The 21,730-nt window shown below is 42.1% G+C and overlaps 1 protein-coding gene across 1 annotated transcript in view; it reads left to right on the plus strand.

The window, feature by feature from the left end:
* The first annotated feature begins 9,870 nt into the window (after positions 1-9,870).
* BPGM (bisphosphoglycerate mutase) overlaps positions 9,871-21,730 on the plus strand; it is a 33,831-nt gene continuing 21,971 nt past the window's right edge. The window contains exons 1-2 of the mRNA XM_041752665.1: positions 9,871-10,074; positions 10,221-10,574. The gene's annotated coding sequence lies outside the window, so the exon portion shown is untranslated. The remainder of the gene's footprint in view (positions 10,075-10,220; positions 10,575-21,730) is intronic.

A 21,730-nucleotide genomic window follows, 5' to 3' on the forward strand; every position in this document is an offset into this window, starting at 1 on the left:
AAGATAATTTGAGGTATTGTTATTTTTTTTTATATTTTAGAACACAGTGCTACTTCTTTGAAGTACTGTTTTACAGGCACAAACATTTCATTCTGTCCTCACAATAACATTGGGAAGTACACAGGGCAAAGTACATTTTTCCCATTTAACTGGTGTGAAAACTGAGGCTTGGAAGTGTAGTGATTCATCCAAAGCCAAGCAGATATTTGGTGTCAGGATCTGAATTACCACCGACTATATCTGAAGACACTATGTACAGGAATGCTTGTTTTTCTTTCCTTCCCTCCACCCTTCACTGTCTTTCTTCTTCTATCCCTTCTTTTCTTTTCTTTTTTCTACCTCCAGATCCACCTCCCTCCATTATGCAATATTTCATACATAGATATGCCTGCCTAAGTAAAATGAGAGTCCACTAACCCATCTGGCAGCCTAAGAAAGATGGTATTACCAAGCCCACTGCATCCCATCCCCTACCTGTAACTACTATCCTGGATTTCCTAGTTATCATTCCCCTTTCTTCCTAGTTTTATCATCTTATCACTTGTGCATCCCTACAAATGTTTCATTTTGCACTTTGATGGAGTTTAAGTAAATGGAATCATGCTGCATGTATTCATTTTTATGCAATACAGTGTGTCTGAGATTCATGCATGTTCATGTATGTAGCTGTAAGTTCATTTCCATTGCTTTAGAGTATTTCATTTTGTGAATATACCACACTTTATTTACCTTTTTTCCTACTGATGGGCATTTGGGTTATTTCAGTTTTGTGCCATTCTGAACAAAGCTGTGCAGACTCCTGTTGCACATGGGCAAGTTTTTCCAGTGGAGTTACCAGTTCATGGAATGCAATACCTACAGCTTTACTAGCTAATGCCAGATTGTTTGCCAAGCTGATTGTACCAATTCCCATAAGCATGTGAATTCAAGTTACTCTGAATTTTCATCAACTTGAAATTGTCAGAAATTTTAGCCAATTTCACATCTTGTGCTCTGATCCTGGTTTCCAAACACCACTCTAACATAAGGAACCAGAGTTCCTCAGAGAAATAGTTGAGTCCAGAGCCAGGACAGCTAATATGTGAGATTAACCTGGAGAATCTTGTGGCATCAAAAAGTAAGAACATGCTCCAAAACAAAACACAAGCAGGGGATAAACTGAACTAGCTCTTAAGGGCCAGAGCTGGAACAATTTGAGCAGCAAAATAAACAGTCATAATGTTATATACTACTCCATAAATATAATAAATATCCATGAGTCCATACTGATAAAAATAATTAATTAAATAAGTAAGTGGGGGGGACTAGACAGCTCTTCTTTATTTGAATTTGAATTTGAGTGAATAAATGCAAAAAGAAAGAGAAAAATATAAAATTACCACAATATAGTAATGCCACAATAATAAGGCTTACAGACAAGCTCCCTCAATAGATGACAAAATTAGTAAGTCAAAGTTTGTGGAGAAATAAAGTTTGCATCATTTAAAAATATCTTCCCCAAGATATTTATTAATTACAAAGGGAAATTCAGTAATTTTAAGTGGATAAACTTCGTAGAAACCACCTTATACCAAGTGATCAAGCTTAATTCCACCAATAATAAGATATGTGAACATCATGAACCCTGTGATAGGACACAGTAAGAACATGGTATTTGGGGTATTCTCACCTAACATGCATCTACCTCCTTAGGTCAATTGTGAGAAAACATTGGGCAAACTCAAACTCAGAGACATCTGACAAAATTATCTGTATTCTTAAAAAATACCAAGGTTGTGAAAGATAAGGAATGACTGAGGAGCAATTATAGACTGCAGGGAACTCGGGACAACCGCCAATTTCTTTGCACCCCCGGAACTTCCCGTGCACACATTTAAGTATCTCCTAGCCTTCCACCAAAACACCTCAATAATTGCACTGGCATTCATTTTGTTGGGCTGTACTCAGCAATTCATGAGTTGGGTCTCTTTCCTATTGTGCCATGCACAGGCCTTAAGGACAAGGGAAATGTTTCACTTATATTTCTTGCTCCTAGCACAGTTCATGGTAGGCACTAAAACTATTGCTAACTCAATTTATTCAAAATTCCTACCACAATTTCTTCAATGTTAGCAGACATTTAATGAATAATTGGTTGGTTTTGGGTTTGATCGGCTGGTTGAGACCAGATGCCATGCATTTCTGAAGATTTTACTATTTTTTCATTTTTGCTTTTCTTTCTCCTCCATTTTTAGAAAGGGTAGAGATGGTACAAAGCATAAGGCAATATATGAGTTTAAGCAAAGAGGAATATATATTATATATTTATATATTATATGTCTAATATAATATATTATATATATATTAAATTTAACCTTTTTGGAGATAAAAATATAACTTTTTCCATAATTTTCTGTTAAAAGTTGGTCTTTATTAATATTTTGTCTAATATAATTGGGCTTCGAGCTGAGAACACAGGTTCTTTCCTATTTGCCTTAAAAATACTTTTCAGAGGGGTGCCTGGGTGGCTCAGTTGGTTGAACATCTGACTCCTGATTTTGGCTCAGGTCATGATCTCAGGGTTGTGGGACAGTCCAATAGAGCTCTATGCTGGGCGTGGAGCTTGCTTAGGATTCTCTCTTTCTCTTCCTCTCTGCCCTTTTCCTCCACCCACCCTGTCCCACTCTCTCACGAGCACTTTCTCTCTCTCTAAAAAAAACCAAAAACCTAAAAACAAACCGAACTTTTCAACATGAGGGAAGTTTTAGCAAGATATAGATGTCTGGCCTTTACATACTTGCTTAGAGCTCCAAAGGTGAAGAAATGTAGGTCACTTGGCACTGCAGTCTTCTGCTTCAACTGTCACTGAGTAATCCTGGATCACAATAATCTGAGTTTCAGCACGTCATTCAGCAAGGCAAGAATCATCAGCATTGGTGCCTTTGCCATTACTCACCTTATAAATCAATTGTTGGTTCTGGCCCATGGTCACAAGACTGGTAACAGATTGCTTATTCTCATTATTCTGTGTTTGAAAATTCTATGATAAATGGAGCCAGTCAAGCTATTTTCTAAATTTAATTAGTAAAGATTCTGTGAAGATTTAGATAGGATATGTGAAAAGCTTAGTGTCACTCATGTTGGAGCCACAGACCTACAGGTAAAAATATCTTCTCTCTGGACACAAACAGCATTTAGAAGTAGCGAGAGAAGTGACACCAGAAAGCATTCTGTTAGGAAATTCTGGGACTTCAGGTGGCTTCAAACATGACTATTACACAAGGAGAAGATATTTTCCGTAACAAGGCTTGGTGTAGAAGCTTATGGTCATTTCCTTTGTAAATAGATTGTCTTTTGTTTGCTGTTGTGATTTTTTAAAAAATACCATTCTAGATTTCTTTAGTATTTCCCCTCACTCTGTATTTTTAAAAACCCCTAGGCTTCATGTTATCTCAACGCACTAGCATCTAAGGCCTGGGACTTGTTTTCAATTAGTAATCGTATGCCTTCCCCTATGTAGTACGGTCCCTGAAGGCTTATCTGCTGGGACCAGCCTTTCCCTGCCCTAGGAGGGCCTGCCAGTTGTTTGCTGTGTCTGTTTTTCTCCAAGAAAACAAGAGAATATCAACAAGGTTGATTTTATTCTTTACCTAAGAATATTTATTTTAGAGAGAGGGTCCTTAATCTATCGTGGAGACTTCCTAAAGTGAACATTTATTGAGCTCCTTTCCATGTGTTAATTTATTTAGATAATACAACTGTGTAAGGTAGGTACCTTTACTGCTCATGATACAACAGAAGAAATAAAGCAAGGATGCTAAACAAGTTGCCCAAGTTTACACGGTTAGTACAGAACAGAGCCAGGATTGGAACTCAGGCTGACTGGCTCCAAAGCCCACACTCTTACCCTTATTTTGAACCTCCAAATCATATTTTCTTCCTGCTGGATAATTATTAGTCCCCAGTAATATACCTGCATTATAGACAGTCAGCCTGGGAGTTGGGAAACTTGGATTATTGTTCTGTGCTTTAACTTGGGAGGAAACAGGGTTCTAGGGAGGCAAAGTGCATACACAAAGGCCTGGTGGCTATACAGAGGAAGAAGGAAGGCCAATATTAGGAGCAATGGGAAACCACTGCAGTGTTTTTTATTTATTTTAAAGATTTACTTATTTATTTTAGAAGGGAGAGGGAGAGAGAGAAATTCAATCAGACTCCACACTGAGTACAGAGCTCAATCCCATGATGCCAATATCATGACCTGAACCAAAATGAAGAGCCAGAAGCTTAATGGACTGAGCCACCCAGGCGCCCCCCTCTTTTTAAAAAAGATTTATTTACCATTTCAGTGTTTTAAGCTGGAGGGGCTGGGAGGTTAGTTGTCATATGACTACAAAGATATTCTATCAATATCACCTTGGCTGCCTAAAAGAGAGCAGTGGATCCAGGAAAATTTGGTTAGAAGTCTACTGAGAAATTCCAGGCCAGAGGTGATGGTAGCTTGGGTTAGGGTGTTGATAGTGTGTATGGAGGAAAGGGGAAATGGAAAAAAGTATTTTAGAACATGTACCCTTGATTGAAACTGATTTTGATTCGATTGTGTAAAGAGACTTTAAGGGCAGTCCAGGTGGCTCAGGGATTTAGCGCTGCCTTCGACCCAGGGCGTGAGTCCCGGGATCGAGTCCTGTGTCGGGCTTCCTGCATGGAGCCTGCTTCTCCCTCTGCCTCTCTGCTTCTTTCTCTCTCTCTCTCTCTCTCTGTTTCTCATGGATAAATAAATAAAATTTAAAAAAAAAGAGTTTAACAAAATGTTCTAGAAATTACACTTCCAAATAAGTGTTACTGGCTTCAAAGTGTCATATCGGGATGCTATACACCCATTTCAAGAATGCTTCATGGCTCTAAACAATTCTGGAAAACCTTTTTTTTAGAATTTCCTCCAGAGACAGTTTATGAGTCAAACCAGAAAAACAGACTTATTGCTATATATATACTTCATGTCATATATATCATACTTTGAGTCACATTTCATGTCGTACATATACATACACAAATATATATATATACACACAGACATACATACACAACCACATGCACAGTCATACTTCATAAATCCCAAAAGCTAAGGGAACTATGTGTAATGTTGTTAAATTGTCGTGGGGTTTTAAGACCTTCCTTCTATGACTCTGACCTTCCAATGTATATAGTAAGGTCACTCCTGTAAGAAAATAAGCAATATGTAGGAAAAAACCTAAGTCATCTGACAGTTCATCAAAAACCGAAGACGGGACCCTTGGGTGGTTCAGTTGGTTAAGCATCCAACTCTTCGTTTCTCCTCAGGTCATGATCTCAGGCTCCTGGGATTGAGCCCTATGCATATCAGGCTCAGTACAGAGTTAGCGTGTCCCTCTCCCTCGGCCCAACCCACCCCCCCTGCTTGCGCTCACTCTCGCTTTCTTCCTCTCTCTAAAATAAATAAAATCTAGAAAAAACCCTGACGATATATTCTTTTGGCAGAGAATGAGACAACTAGGAAAATCTACTGACAGAAGGAATTCTCGGCCAGTCAGAAGGGGATTTTTTGCTTGTATTTTTTTTTGGGGGGGGGGGGAGGGACTAGAAATCCTAGAAAACTGACAATAAATTCCTCACAGAAAAAAAAAAAAGAATGAAGTTATATCCATCAGCTTTTAGGAACAGTGGGAAGCATGGTGGGAAGAGTCTACATTTCAGAACAAAGCATAGGAATCAACCTCTACTTCTCTAACTAGCTGCGCAAGCTTGGACAAATTCTCCCTCTGAGCCTTACTTTCCTCATCTATAGAATGGACACACAAATGACAGGAGTGTGGTGAGGTTCTATTCATGGAGGTTCTGACTTCCACCTCCTCCCCCAATTTTCTGTTACTTAAACTCCTTTTCTTCAGATTAAAGAACAGGAAACCCTGAGGACAGCAAGGGTAAAAGGGCAACCCTTCCAGAGCTTTCAGGCTTACAGGGCTTCAGCCCTCAGGCTCTGCAATACCTGACACAAAAAAATTCCTGGCCACCTTTATCAGCCTTGTCAAAAAGGAACCTTGGCTAGCAGGCAGTCCCTTTGGTTCAAAAAACATTACTAGAGCACCCTGTCATTTGGGGAAAGAAGAGGCCCATCTAAATCCCTAACACTTTTCTTTTCTTTTAATATTTTATTTATTAACTTGAGAGAGAGAGAACGAGAGAGTACAAGCAGGGGGAGAGGGGCAGAGGGAGAGGGAGAAGCAGACTCCCTGCTGAGCAGGAGGTCCAACACAGGCCTTGATCCTTGGGATCCTGACCTGAGCTGAAGGCAGATGCATAACTGACTGAGTGACCCAGGCATCCCCTATTTTTTCTTTTCTAAACCTTATATGATAAATGTAATATTTTTCAATATAGGGTTATAATACGTAAATATGATACAGTATTTAAACAACAACTCCACTGGGCAGAAATTGTGACTACTCTATTCTTCACCACAGAAAAACAAGCATTTAAAGAAACGTGGCCTTTTCCTCAGCAGTGAGGTAAAGAATTTGTATAGGGGCAAGGTGCCTCTGGATTTTCTACAGGTTTCCTCCCTTTCTCCCTTGTCCCACACTTCAAAGATTTTTGGGTCTCCACCCACCCTGAATTGAATGTGGGGGGGCGGGAGGGGGGATCAACCTAGCTCCATCTCTGCCCAAAGATGCTCAATGTCGAGACTTAGAATAGGGAAGTCGCACATTGTTCAGACTTCCCAATACCGGTGACTCCTGGCCCAGCCAGTGGCTCCACACCTTCTCCACATTTGCCTTCAGACAGTCACTTCCTGTATCCTCTGCAGGAGCCCAGGTCTCTGCTTGAGAGCAGGAAAGGGGGGTAGGGGGGAAGCACAAGGCCCAAACTCTCTTGAGTTCTTAGAAGAAGAGTACTTCTAAGTAGTTAGAACATTTTACTATTATTTTTTTTAAGATTTTATTTATTCACTCATGAGAGACAGAGAGAGAGAGAGCCAGAGACACAGGCAGAGGAAGAAGCAGGCTCCATGAAGGGAGCCCAACGTGGGACTTGATCCTGGGACCCCAGGATCAGGCCCTGGGCAGAAGGCAGACGCTAAACCCCTGAGCCACCCAGGGATCCCCACACTTTACATTTATCATGACTGCGATTGTTAAGAATAACTACCATTTATTGAACTCTTTTTGTGTGCCAGGTAGACAGTGTATTATTGCATTGAATTTTCACGTCAGTCACTTGGGGCTTAATCCATCATGGCTAAAGACAGAGGCTGCGGTGAAGGTCCCAGGGCTGGAAAATGGCTGACGTCAGGCACCTCACAGGTTGCAAAACTATTTCAAAATTGCCTGTTATTCCTCCCTTTACTCAGCGAGATACATTTTCTCTAAAGAAATGAAGGGACAGATGGCTTTAAAGTCCCTTCTGTGGGTCTACATGACTGATCCCTGAGAGCAGTGCTTAGACCTGTCCTTAGTAGGGCAATGGTGGGAGCCAAACAGAAGCCTACTATCCTGGATGATGCATGGCAGATTTTAATCTGACTCTGAAGAAGGCAGGGTGTGGTGGGACACTAGATACTGGCAGCAAACAACCAGATTATTATGTGACCTGACACTGTTAAGACAACGAGACAGTTTGGTACATTGGATGCAGGACCATAGAATTCTGGAGTTTGTGGGTGGGAGGGGGTGGGTGGGGGAGGGAACCAATACCCTGCCAGGAAAGAAAAAGGCAGAATGGCCTAGGTCAGTGGATGATTTTTGGTGCTTGTTGAACCAGTTCAACCCTACCTCGATGGCTAGGGGCTCAATATGGCTATAATAATTTACTGCATTTTCGTTTCTTGTTCAGATGAAAGTGGGACTCTGCCAAAAGTTGCCGGCAGTAAAGCAGTGAACTGAGCCACTGAGTTATTTTCATATCTATACTGCTTGCTATATCGGAATTAAATTTCTCCTGACTGGCTTTAATGGAAGTTAATTTTAACATTAGTAATCTTGATTAAAAAAAAATTGCTTTTTTTCGGGGGGGGGGGGTTTGTGTAGAGGGAGGCAGTGGAAGAGGAAACATTTTCTCAGAATCATGAATTGGCAACCTTGGATCCTTGTCACAGGTCTGTTCCTAACCAACTAGGGTAATTGCAAATAAATCTCTTAAACTTCAGATTGCTCACCTGTACAATGAGATTCTAAAAGGCAGGTGATAGGGACGCCCGGGTGGCTCAGCAGTTGAGCATCTGCCTTCAGCCCAGGGTGTGACCCCAGAGTCCTGGGTTCGAGTCGCACGTCGGGGCTCCCTGCAGGGAGCCTGCTTCTCCCTCTGCCTGTGTCTCTGCCTCTCTCTCTCTGTGTCTCTCATGAATAAATAAATAAATCTTAAAATAAAATAAAAGGCAGGTGATGTTTGATATTAATGTTCTATGTGACAAGCTTGCATTCCATGGGTAACTGCAACAGTAAAACCAAATCCAATGAACAGGTGCCCTTAAGTCCTATGTTAAGTATCCCTAAATGTCAAATGCTCTAAGGCTCTGACACATGTGAATGAATGGTTGTCTTCATCCTCAAGGAGGGACCTTTGATGTTACACCACAGTAGAAAAACTTCCCCCTCACAATGTCCCCATCTGATATGCAGAAGAGGAAAGACAAGTGAGTAAGAGTACAGGATTTGGAAGCTGCATCCCTGGGAGTCAAGACTGGAAGCAGCCTCCTCTAGCTTCTCTGACTCAAATCTGGTCCATCTTGTGCAAGTTAAAAGTTCCAACTCTCACTAGGTGGGACCCATCACCTGCTGGGGCTCGTCAGGCCTTGGATGTGTGTTCTCCCAGAGGCTGAAGGTGTGTTCTTCGATATCCCGGGACCCACTGCCACACTGAAAGACAGACAAATGGGATGCAAGATTCACTACAAACACCGCAATGCTAATGAATTCAACACAGTTTAAAACCTGCAAAGATTATATTTTTTCAAAAATCATGTTCAATCTGTGTTTATGCCTGGCGGTCACAAACCTACCCAACTTGTTAGAGGAGAGAACAGGAAAAAAACCAAAACCAAAAAACAAACCCAAAGAGGACACTAAACGCTAGGTAGGACGGCTTCTAGAAATCAAGAAGGGCAGTTTCCCATGTGGTTGGACGAACAGACCATTTCTTATCTCTCTCGCCCACCAAAGAGTTTGGACCCTTGCTTCCAAGCGTCGTGGGGCAGCTGAAGCCCACTTCGGTGCTTCAAGGGCCTTGTGACAGGCTTTGAGTATTTTCATGGTTTCTCTTGTTGAGGAACTGCGGCCCCCACGTCGATGATTCTACTCCTCATTCCACTCCCTCCTCCCTCTTGAATGGTTCTCTAAGCTTTTCCTGCGTTCAGCTGATCACTTTTCTTCCCCAACCAAAATAGTGTCAGGGGATTGCCTAAGTGGGGGGGGGGGGGGGTGTCCTTCTACAAGTACTAAGAGAAGGGTGGGGGGATGGGTTACTGCCAACAACGCGGGCACTTTAAAGGCTTCTGTTGTATTTTTTCAAGATTTTATTTATTATTGAGACACACACAGAGAGAGAGAGGGAGGCAGAGACGCAGGCAGAGGGAGAAGCAGGCTCTGTGCAGGGAGCCCTATGCGGGCCTCCATCCCAGGTCTCCGGGGTCACGCCCTGGACCAAAGGAAGATGCTCCACCATTGCCCCCTGGCCGGGTACCCTCTAAAGGCTTTTTAAATTTTTTTTTATTTTTTAATTTATGATAGTCACACAGGGAGAGAGAGAGAGGCAGAGACACAGGCAGAGGGAGAAGCAGGGAGCCCGATGTGGGATTCGATCCCGGGTCTCCAGGATCGCGCCCTGGGCCAAAGGCAGGCGCCAAACCGCTGCGCCACCCAGGGATCCCCTTATTTATTTATTTATTTTTTTTAAGGCTTTTGCTTTCATCACGATTTGAGACCTGACAACCAGGAGGAAAGCAGGAGCTTCCGTCTGCGGGGACTCGCACCCTCAGTCCCAGGCTGAACTTTCCGCAGAGTAAAAGAAGCATCATCACCTCATCACTTCCTGGGTTCCGCGGACACGTCTCTACGCTGGCAGGTATTTCCTCTGCGACCCAAACGCTTTCCTCGCGCTTCATCAGCAACAACGTTCCCCGCGCCTCTGGTTCCTCCATTGCCCGGGTGACGCTCCCGGCTTTATTTATTTGTTTACTTATGTATTTATTATTTTTTCTACTTCCCCAGGCCTAAGCCCGCCCACCGGCGTCGAAATCAGCTCCTTACTGGTTGTGGCGTGTGCTCGTCTTCTCAGAGAGCCAATCAGAGCCTCGCTTGCTACCCCGGGGATTTGGGAAACGGAAAAGCCCCCGACCGGTTCCTGGGGAGTGGGGTGGGGCCTCACGTGAGTGACAGCTCGACCCTCCAATAGGAAGAGCGCTGGGACCTACCCCCTTCTGACTCGAGAGCTAGAAAAGAGCGTTGATGCCCGCGGCAGTGATGAGTTGTAGGTGGAGCTGGTTGCTCCGCGGCTCCGAGGAGCGGCGGCTGTTGCTGGTGCTGGTGGGGCTGCTGCTGCTGCTGGTGCTGGCCTCCTTGCAGGTGAGTGGTCTTGTTTTAGGATTTTGCTGTTGCAAACCCTTCCGGTTTTAAATGACGGGGTGTTTTCACTTGGATTGCGGGGAGGCCAGTTCTTTACTCCCCCGATTCCCTCTTTGGAGGGAACCCGGTGCTCGCTCGCCCGCCCGCCCGCCCCTCGAGCCCCTACCCTCACGTCCACCCTCCAGGCCCCTCTCAGGTCCCTCTCTCACGATGAGCCTTCCCGGGACTCCCAGATCTGTCAGCTGCAGGGAGGACTTCGCCTCGGTCGGGGTGTCTTGACGGCAAGAATACACAGGAGTTGGAGGGAGTGATGAGCCCATCTCTCCTGGACGTTTGAGGCACAGTGTAGCAGAGCCCCTTCAGTAGTGGGGGTCCTGGAAACCAGCTCCCGATGCTTTCAGGGCCACCCCCACTGTGTTTAGGGCGATGGCAGACCTACCCCTAAAAGTCTAAGTAGATAGGAAAAAAAAAAACCCTCGAATTCAGGGAAGGAGAAAGAGATGACTTTCTGCACTGGTTTCATGTAGCTCTCAAATCGACCTAAATCACAGGTTCTTAGACCCACTAGAAATTAAAATTAAAAAAAAAAAGTCTATTGCTCCTCCGTTTCAAAGGGATGAGGGGGCTACATTACTAGAGAGGGCCAACGAGAGGCATAATGGAAGTAAAGTTCACAGTTACTTTGAAAAAGTAAAGTTAAAGGATAATTGGTTGTCGGCTAACTCACTATGATCCTCTTCCCCCACCGCCTCCCTGCCAAATCATGGAGGGTTTACAGCTTGTCAGTGGTACCAGAATGTTCATGGACCGAATACAGGTTTTTTTGGAGGAAAAAAATCAATTGGTGTCTTTAATCCTAAGGTACTAGGGTTTTCTGTCATGAAAGCAGAGCACACGTCAGCTTGTACTTTGTTTTAAAACTCTCTCCCCCGAGGCCAGCAACTAGGTTTTATCCATCTTTGTTTTCCTGTAGCACCTCCCACATAGATGCACCTCATATGCTGCGTGGGCTTTCTTTTAAGTTTTTATATTTAATGCTAGTAAGTTAACCTGCAGTGTTATATCCCTTTCCTGTATACAATATAGTGACTCAACACTTGCATATATCACCTGGTGCTCATCACCACCGCCTTCTTTAATCCCCACAGAAGTGGACTTTAGAGAAATGTAATTCAAGAAAATGGCATAGTGTCCCGAGCTCTGAGTTGGAAGTCAGGACACCTAGGTTTTAGTCTTGAGGCTGTTCCTATTTGTGTAATCTTCAACAAATCATTTCAATCCTCTGGCTTATTTTTTGCATCTTTAAAAAAAGCGGATGTTGCAGTAGATTATTTCTGAGGCCCATGCATGTGTTAAAAATCCGTTTTAAAAATAAAGATGATTAGACATTTTCCACCCCAAGTACAATAAGCAAAAAATCTCATAGCAGTAAATTCTGGGCCAATCTGTTAGCAAATAAAAGTTCCCATCTACAAAGGGTAGTACTTGTTCTTTTGTGCTCCTCTTTAAGCCAAACCCAGTGGATCATTGTAGAAAATTTGGTCTTTGTACAGAATGACCATTGTACAGGGTATAATGTGGCAGAAAATGTCATGCTTTATTCCATCACTCAGAGGTAACTCAGAGGTTAGTGTTTGAGCAGATCTTCCAGTCTCTCTTCCTCTTTTGCCTTCTACAGTTGGTTGAGATTAAGTGACATATTTCACTTTAAGTAATGACTGATACATCTACATTCAGCCGTGCCTTCATCTTTGTGGGTCTGGTGCTCAGAGAAGAGAGAACACACAAATATTTGAACCAATGGTCTCTTGAACATCCTCGGAATGAAATCTGGTGTGAGAGAATGTTTACATGGAGAAATAAGACTCAAAGTATTACTTAATAATAAAGTTTTCAAGGAAATTTGGCCACAAATACTGAAAAAGCAAACATTCTATAAAATGTAGAGTAAATGTTAGCCCCTTGAGTAAAGCATTTGGATTGTAGTATACTGCGTAACATTTGGTATGCTTCTAGAGCTGTATCTTACCATCGACTCCCCATACCCCCAACACATACTGCATTTGATTGTATTTCTCCTCCCACTACCTAATTTAACCTTTTCTCTTTACCCTCATCTTCATTTTTCTTTATTCCCAGCTTTTACTTTGCATATACCCCAGCAAGGTAAGATCACTTTCAGGGCCCCGAGGCCTGTGCAACTTTTCATTAGTCTGCTCCCTTCACCCAGGGCTACCTCTCACTCTTTGGCAGAGTGCTTCACCATAATCTCATTTAGTCTCCCTAATAGTTCCTTGAGAACAGCAATTATCCTGGTCTTTATGGATAGTTTGAAGCCCAAGGTCCAGAAAGTTTGAATCACCTGATCAGTATCACACTATCAATAACTTGCAGAGCTGGGACTAATGTCTGAGTTTCTTGACTTCAAACTCCTGGGGTTTGGTGGAAATAGTTTGTGTTGACAAAAGCTATTATCCTGGGGGAATAAGTAACCAAAGTTAGGAAGGAGGTGTCATGAGTGGTTGTCATCAGTGATGCCATGCAGGCTGGAACAAGCAACGTCCCCCAGGCGAACACTCATCTCATTACACATGTAGATAGATCTCCCTGTGAATAGGGTCTACCTGCTATGGTTTGCTACGGGGGTAACAAGTGATCAGTAAGGGCTGCTGGTAGATGTAAAGTTAAAGAATGACAGGACTATAGTGCCTGGAAAATACCTGGAAGTCAGAGCATTTGCTTCTGGTAAAGAGCTGTTCTTAGAGCACAAATGGGAAAGTTACTGTAAAGCTTTAGGAAAAGTTAAATAGATGGTGAAACACAGGGTACTTTTAGGTACAGTCATGTTTGAACTTTTAATATTGAGCTTGATTTTGGGGAAAGAGTATTTTGTTAAGACTTTAAGGAACTGAGCTCTGGATTTCATTTCCCTTAGGAACTGTTCCTTTTTTTAATTTATCAGAAATACGAGTAACCTTTTTTTCTATCCTCAAATACAGCCAGCCTATCTTTTATAGAATTAGATTCCTATGGAGTTAGATTAAGAGTTGCTCAAAGCTATGCAATGAGGATTTGGACTGGGGAAAACATCTGGGTCATTGAGGGTAGCATTTGAATATCTAATATTTAAGGGTAAGCTTTTGATCAAAGCAGCTCTGGCTCTGTATCCCTTATTTTATGTTACTTCAACATTATATCATTGATCACACTTCTTACTCAGTTTTTGGAAGCTAAGTTTTTAGACTGGTCTTTATCCTATAATTTTCCTCACTTGTTCATGAGTTTTCATACTAGCATATTAGATATTATTACTTTTCAAACACCTGAGGAAGGGAGGTAGCAATGTCTCAGGAGCATTAGTTTGGAAGACAGGATGAGCCTCAGTTATGGTGGAGGATGAGGAAGGAAAGTAAAATTATATGGTTTAATGAGGGGCAGGAGTAGGAGGCAGTGGCGAGATCATCATGCTGCGTTTGTTGAAACTACCTAGAGATACTGGAAATATTTGTAGAAGCAACCTCAGTAAATGCAGGGCTGTGTATTTACACCAGTCTCCTCCTACCTACTTTCTCTAGCCCTGCCTTGCCGAAAGGGTGCTAATTCTAAAAACATATAACTTCAGATTTATTGAGGCACTTATGGAAAGAATATCTTTTATTTGTAGGCAATTTGGATGGTATTTCTATACTACATATAGCAAAAAATCTTTGAAAATGTCACTTTCATAGTGTGTTTCCTTTGAATCACGTCTCTTTTCTGCTAAGCCAGTTGCTCAGTTTGTATGCCCAAGCAAGTGTACACTCACCTGAAGTGTGAAGCACTGTGACAATTTATGAAGATGTCTGAGAGAAATAAAGCATGTCAAAATGACATCTTTTTGAAGTTGGTTAACAGCATAAATACTTTCTTCTATAATTTTACTGTGAATCCATTATTAAAGCAATTAAGCAAAAGTAAACTCTGATTTGAATGTGTGCAGTATTGTCTTCTGTGAGGAATAAAAACAATTATGAATGGGATTCCATTACTCAAGGTACTTGTAGTTCTGGCCAAGAATAAAATCAGGTGATTTAATAATTCTGAGATTATCCCACGACAGGATACTTAAAGGTTCAAAATGTGAGGAGATTAGCTAGGCCAGGGATTGGCAAACTAAGGCCTTCTGGTCTACTACCTGTTTTTATATGACCCACAAGCTATGAATAGTTCTTACCATTTTTTTTTTTTTTTTACCTGTTGGAATAAATCAAAGAATGACATTGTTTCACGTGCATGAGAATGATATGAAATTCTAATTTCAGTGTCCATACATAAAGTTTTACTGGAAAAAAGCTTCATTTATTCATTTATGTGCTGTCTGTGGATGCTTTCAGCTACAATGGCAGAATGGAGCATTTGCAACAGAGAAAATAAAGCCCACAGAGCCTAAACTTTACTATCTGGCCTTTTACAGAAAAAGTTGCCAACACCTCTGCTAAGCTGTAGTGTCTTTCATATCCACCTCCTTCATCTCCTCTCAGCAGTCATTATCCTGGTTCCAGGTCTTCATTACATGTTACCAGAACCATTGCAAAAGCCTCTCAGGTATTCATATCAGTGATTTTCCCCATCTCATTCTGTGTTTGTAGGTGTTGCATGATCCTCCTAAAATATACATTATTAAACCTTTAGTGACGTCCCAATACTTACAGAAGAACGTATCTTCTTCTGCACAAGGCCTTTCTGGAGCCATTCTTCAATCTTATCTTTCTAGGCTCCCTCTCGCTACTCCCTTGATATACCCTGTACTTAGGATAGGGATCATATAATTTTCCAAATGGGATACTCAAGTGTGAAAGGGGCCGTATAATAATTATGTTGGGGAACTAGGCCTAAAGCAAGAGGGCTCTAGGCAAACCGAGAAATACTGTAACTCCAGCCAGTTTGAATGGGTCACCATTCTCTCTATATACCTGTTCTTTTGCCTCTACTCACTATTCCCTTAGGCTAGAATTCCTTTTCCTTTTTCTATAAATCTAAGTCTTGAACACCTTTCCGAATCAGCTTAAATAGTGCCATGTCCATGAAACCTTTCTCAGAAATAGTCTCTCCTTTTTCATCTCCCTTATGGATGAAGTGCTTTCTCATGGTGTGGATTACTTTCTGCCTTAGTGGTACACACACACATCCCTTTCTACCATCAGTTCTTTGAAGACATAATCGATATTATATTCAATGCTCCTCACAGTCCTGTGTTATGTCATGCTTAAGTGGAGTTTAAATGGAGTTTAAACACATGTTTAAAGAATGAATTCATTGACCAGACTGGGGAGAGTAATGAATATTTGAGGCTGTCAATTTATAAATCATTTATAAAGTTGTGCCAAATGTTTCCAAGGACTGAAGACAGAGGCTTAGGTGTCAATATGGTGGTATAGCAGAGTGGTTCAAGGCCTAAGGATAGGCTTTGGGGTCCAGCCTGCTTGAGACTGAATTCCAGCCCTGCTATTTACAATGTGTGTCGACCTTGGGCAAGTCGACCTTACCTTCTACATTTCTGCATCTGTAAAATGAGAGTAATCATTGAACCTTCTCCATAAGATGGTGGTTTTTTTTTAATTTTTTTTTAAAATTTTTATTTATGTATTATAGTCACAGAGAGAGAGAGAGAGGCAGAGACACAGGCAGAGGGAGAAGCAGGCTCCATGCACCAGGAGCCCGATGTGGGATTCGATCCCGGGTCTCCAGGATCGCGCCCTGGGCCAAAGGCAGGCGCCAAACCGCTGCGCCACCCAGGGATCCCAAGATGGTGGTTGAGGATTCAAATAATCCCAAACACATGGTGAGCCCTCCATGAATATTAGCTGCTATGACATCATATGCTGTCTTCATCATCATAGTTCTCTTAGTGGTGGGTAGGAAAATACGGAGACCCAAGACCAGGATGTAACAACAAAAGAGTTGAGAGCACTGCAGCACTGAAATCTTAGAATAATTGTTCCCCGTAGATTGAAATAGTCAGTTTCAGAGTGATCAAAGAGGTGTGAATCCTGAGAAAAGATGGTCTTCACTTAGTAAGAAATAACTAATTGATAGTCTTTTGGGAGACCATTTCAATAGAGTGATCAAGGCCCACTTTAGGTGTTAGAGGACTAAAAAAATAATGGCCAGAGGAGATGGAAACAGCAAAGAGGAAGGGATGAGAAGATGAGCCACAAAGTCATATAAAAAGATATGTTCATTTAGTACATTTTTTCTTTGAGCAATACCAGACTTTAAGAAAGAAGAAACCCTGGGGTTCCTAGGTTTCTCAGTGGGTTAAATGGTTTCTGCTCAGGTTATGAACTCAGGGTTATGCACACCTGCTCTTTTTCTGTCTCTTTCAACTAAACAAACAAACAAACAAACAAACAAACAAACAAATAATTTTTTTTTTAAAGGAAGAAACCCTGGGGTATACTAATTCAGTGACCTGTATGGCCCTTTTTGGTATGAAGTAAATCAATGACTAAAATTAGTGCTTAATTCAAGTGCTGGTAGCCCTTGCCAAGGGGTAAATGAGGAGCCTTGAGAACCAACTCCAGGGTGGTGAGCTTTACCGAAAACAACACAAGAAACAGCACACACACAAAAGCTTCACTTAAAAAAAAAGTTTTTAATTTGAGGGTGGGGAGTGTATATTTGTAGTGTGGTATCTCTTTGTAAATTGCCCACTTGTCTTTGTGCCTTGAGGTTTTTCTCTAGAGCAGTCATAAGCTGATCCCTCATTTATACTCACCTTGTTTGTATGTATTTTATGAAATGACTGCTTGGGTTTGGAAGGACAAGTTGTAACTGGAGATGCTCCTGTGAAGTGAAGCCAAGTGAGCCTAGATACTCAAACCCAGACTCTAAAGTCTCCATGGTGAGGAGAAAGAACACAGGTATTGAAGGCAGATGTGGATTGCAGTTCCAGTTTGCCCCTGAGTGGCTCTATGTGTTTTGTTTGTTTGCTCTTTGGGGTTTTTTTTTGTTTGTTTGTTTCAAGTTTTTATTTAAATTCTAGTTAGTTAACATATAGTGTAATGTCAGTTGGAGTCTCTCTTTTCTCTGTGGAGATTATAGCCATTCATTGAATATACTAAACTGTGAAGGATATAGAAGTGTGACGGGTGATTGTATTGGCTCTGGCTTTGCCATTAAATATGACACAATTCTTGAATTAAGGCTTCCTAACCCCTCAGGCCTGCCAACTGAGTGTTTTTACTTTGGCAGTTACCATCCAAACTGTCAAATCTTAGGCTCATTAGCACAATGTAATCACTTCTGTTGAACTGACTTTGGTTCAGTCAACACCTTCCTACTAAGTGCCCAGTGTGTGTCAAATGTCTTGCTGGGTTCTTGAGATACAGGGGTGAGTAAGGCCTGCGGTGATGCAGCTTACAGTCTAACAGGGCACATGGATGCTGAACAGGTAATCCATCACAAGTGATCCATCACAACTGTACCCGATGTTGTAGAGCAAGATGCTTTAAGAGTATATACCAAGCAGGACTGACCACTTCCCAGTGGGTGAGAAGAAGGGCAGAGAGGTCGGCCTAGAGCCAAGGTTCTCAAAGCATAGACCTCAAACCAGCAGTATCATGGCATCACCTGGGAATTTGAGAGAAATACAGATTCTCAGATCCACAGGCCTGCCCCAGAGGTTACTCAAGTTAGGCCTTGAAAGTGAGGCCCAGCAACCTGTTGTAACTACTTCTCTTGGTGATTCTGATGTATGTTCAAGTTTGAGAACCATTGGCCTAGAGGAAATAACCTTTAAACTAAAGCTGTAAGTGTTCCAATCAATATGGTAGCCGCTGGTCACCTGAGCCTTTAAAATGAGGCTGGTTCAAATCAAGATATACTTTTTTTTTTTTTAAAGATTTAATTTATTTATTCATGAGAGACACAGAGAGAGAAAGAGGGAGAGACACAGGCAGAGGGAAAAGCAGGTTCCCTGCGGGGAGCTCGATGTAGGACTCAATCCTGGGACTTCAGATCATGCTCTGAGCTGAAGGCAGACGCTCAACTGTTGAGCCACCGAGGTGTCCCAAGATGTGCTTTAAGTCTAAAATATACATCAAGTTTCAAAGGCTAAATGAAAAAAAGAATGTGAAATACCCTATGAAGTATTCTATATGGGTCATATGTTAAAATAATATTTTGAATCTATAAAGTTTAATAAAATATATTATTAAAATTAATTTTATTTATTTATTTCCCCCTTTTTAATATGGCTTTTAAAAAATCTAAAATAACATGTGTGGCTTCCCATATATTTTGGTTGGATACAGCTGATCTAAAGGATGGCTAGCAGTTACCTAAAGCTGGGTGGGACTAAAGTGGCAGTGGAGGGAAGGGGATGCTGTATCAGGGTTCTGGGTAGGGTACAGTGTATGCAGAGGTCCTGAAGCAAGAAAGAACATGGCATGCTCAAGGGAAAAAAGGAAAACCAAAGCCTTACAGGTCATGTTAAGGATTTTTAACTCTATCCTAAGACCAACAGGAAGTGATTGAGGATTTTAAATAGGGTGCTCACTTTTCAGGCTGTTTGCCACTAATAAGTGAGGGCACAAGAGCTACATATGAATATAGCCAGATTCTCAGAATCCAGGCTTCTACTGTTCCCAGAAGATGGTGGAGGTGGAAGGCATTTGGTTAGGACTGGGAGGTAGCAGGAGCCTGCCCAACACTGCCTGTGTCCCAGGATCAGAGGCACGGACCCCTGATGAAAGGAAGAAGCAGTTACCTGGAAGAGGTAGTTTTGCTTTCAGTTTATTTTCAGCTTGGTTAAAGCTCCGAGCTTGCGGAAGTATTCCGGGAACGGTCCAAAGTTGAATGGAAGTTTGATTACAGGGCTCTGCAGTCTACTGGCCAAGGGTTTCATGAAGGAGGTTCAGGGACAAGGAGCCCAGCACATGTGGAGGTTAGAGGGTCTGACCATCACCTGGGGTCTGCTGGTGTCTTCCCTCATCTGTAGCCTGGAGATTTCTTTGTAAGTCACAATTTCTAGGTTAGCAGACTCAATCTAGCCTCCAGACATATTTCGTTTAGCTCACATTTAAAAAATGTATTTAAATTAGTTACCAGTATTAATACCAGATTTCACATAAAAAATGTACATTTCTGGTGCTTTTAAAAATTGGAAGATCCGGAAACCCCAGTTCCTCAGAGCCTCACAGAGAAACAGGGGAGCTCAGTAGTCACTACCCCTTTTAGTTTTATATGAACTTTGAGGAGCTGAAATGACCATTTTTAGGGTTTTTTAATTTTTTTATTTTTAAAGAAGAAATTTTATTTCCCCTAAAGACAAAACCAAGTTCATAGGTCCTCTGTGGTCTGACTCGAAGGCTTGCATTCTCCCCCATGTTTGCTTTGAGAGGTCCCATCTTCTGTTTGTCCTCCAGAAAGGGTCTGAGAATGGGACCCTTACTTGAATGAGACCAGGTTATACAAAAGCTCTGTCCATTTACATGGGAGTTGCATCCATCAGAGAAGCACATGTGTTCCCTACAGTTGTCCACGGTTCCCATCACCCCTGTGACCCAGCATCACTGCTCTTCACCTCTTTCTGATCCACTGGGACATGTGAGTTTGCAGCCCCTGCCTTAAACCTTAAATGAGACTGTACTGCCTTGAGTGTTTGTTGGTAAACACTTGGTATACCAGGTCCCTTGATGATTAAAATCTTAAAGATTGAAAACTCTAAACCTCAATATCTCCTGTGTAAATAGTCAGCAGTTAATTAAATAGGAAGTCAGTTGATAGCAGCAAGGAGGAGAGAAGGAAGTAACTTTGTTTACCCAAGATGCACTGGTCGGGTACCTTATCCTATATTCAACCCTGTACGCCAGAGTGAGGGAAGAGTGTGTATCTGTGTAGTCTCTGTGGCTATAGTACTGTTTCTCTGATCCAGTATATGTTTTTGGAGAGGGGGTGGTGGTGGCTGAAAACAGAGAAACTGTTTTATTTCTTAAACAAAGTAAGCAAATATAGCAGATTAAAATAATACAAAGCTTGGTAGTAAGTGCTTGGGTGTTCGTGATGTTATTTCTATATTTTGCTCTCTATAGAGTTCATACTCAAAGACCATGGAGGAGTGCTCTTTTTTTTTTTTTTGTATATTTTTTATTGGAGTTTGATTTGCCAACATATAGCATAACACCCCGTGCTCACCCTGCCAAGTGCCCCCCTTCATCGCCTGTCACCCAGTCACCCCATCCCCGCACCCACCTCCCCTTCCACTGCCCCTTGTTCGTTTCCCAGAGCTAGGAGTACTTCTGCCTACAGAATTTGTCCGTCATACTCTTTTTCATTTGAAGGGAAAATGGCTTCATTAAGCATAAGGAGGCTTCTTGCTTGGCAAGACAAAGTAAGGGTTGAGGTGGCTTCTCTTTTCAGCAACAAAACAATAAATGTTACAAGGGGGTGGATCTAGTTTTTGATTGATCTGAAGCTTCTACTATTTGGTGAATTGGGGCTCTTTTAAAAAAAACAATACAAAAATGTCTTTCTTTTGCAAATTAAACAGACACACACGTGCACACATATGTGCGTGCACACACACACACACACGTGCATTCCTTATTTGATTTCTCTCAGTGCCTTAGAAGGAGTGTGTTCAAGTGAAGGAACTTGAAGCTCGAGCTTCATGATTATTCTGCCTGTGGGCACCAGGAATCACACAGAAAAACACTGCCCAGATGTCTTTCATCCCATTCTCTGTTCTTTTGCCACCCTGAGGCCCCTCTGGGCTGAGGGTGGGGAGAGGCCTCTCTCTCCCTCCAGAATTTCTCAGCTCTGTGAAGTGCTTTCGCCTGAGCCCGGTCTCTTCCAGATGCTTCCCACTTCTCACGCAGGAAAGCTCCAGAGCTAATGCTTGACAAGAAAGGGAGGCCCTAAACCCAACTACCCTCGTCTTTCAAGTACTTGCAGCTTACCTCTCCATCCACTTCCTCCCTCGGGTGTTCCTCAGTTAGCCTTCTCCTGAACTAAGATGTAGCCTTATTTGAAGTGCTTTTTCCCCTTCAGAACCTCTAGGGATTACTAAAGAAGAAACCAGCTACCCAGATTTCAGTTACCTTTGTCACTGACTGTTATGTAACTGGGTGAATCATAGGTTAAGTGGGACAGAAAAATCTCCAGTTAATAGGACC

The sequence above is a fragment of the Vulpes lagopus genome, chromosome 4 (assembly GCF_018345385.1).
Source record: "Vulpes lagopus strain Blue_001 chromosome 4, ASM1834538v1, whole genome shotgun sequence".
In the NCBI taxonomy this organism is placed as follows: Eukaryota; Metazoa; Chordata; class Mammalia; order Carnivora; family Canidae; genus Vulpes; species Vulpes lagopus.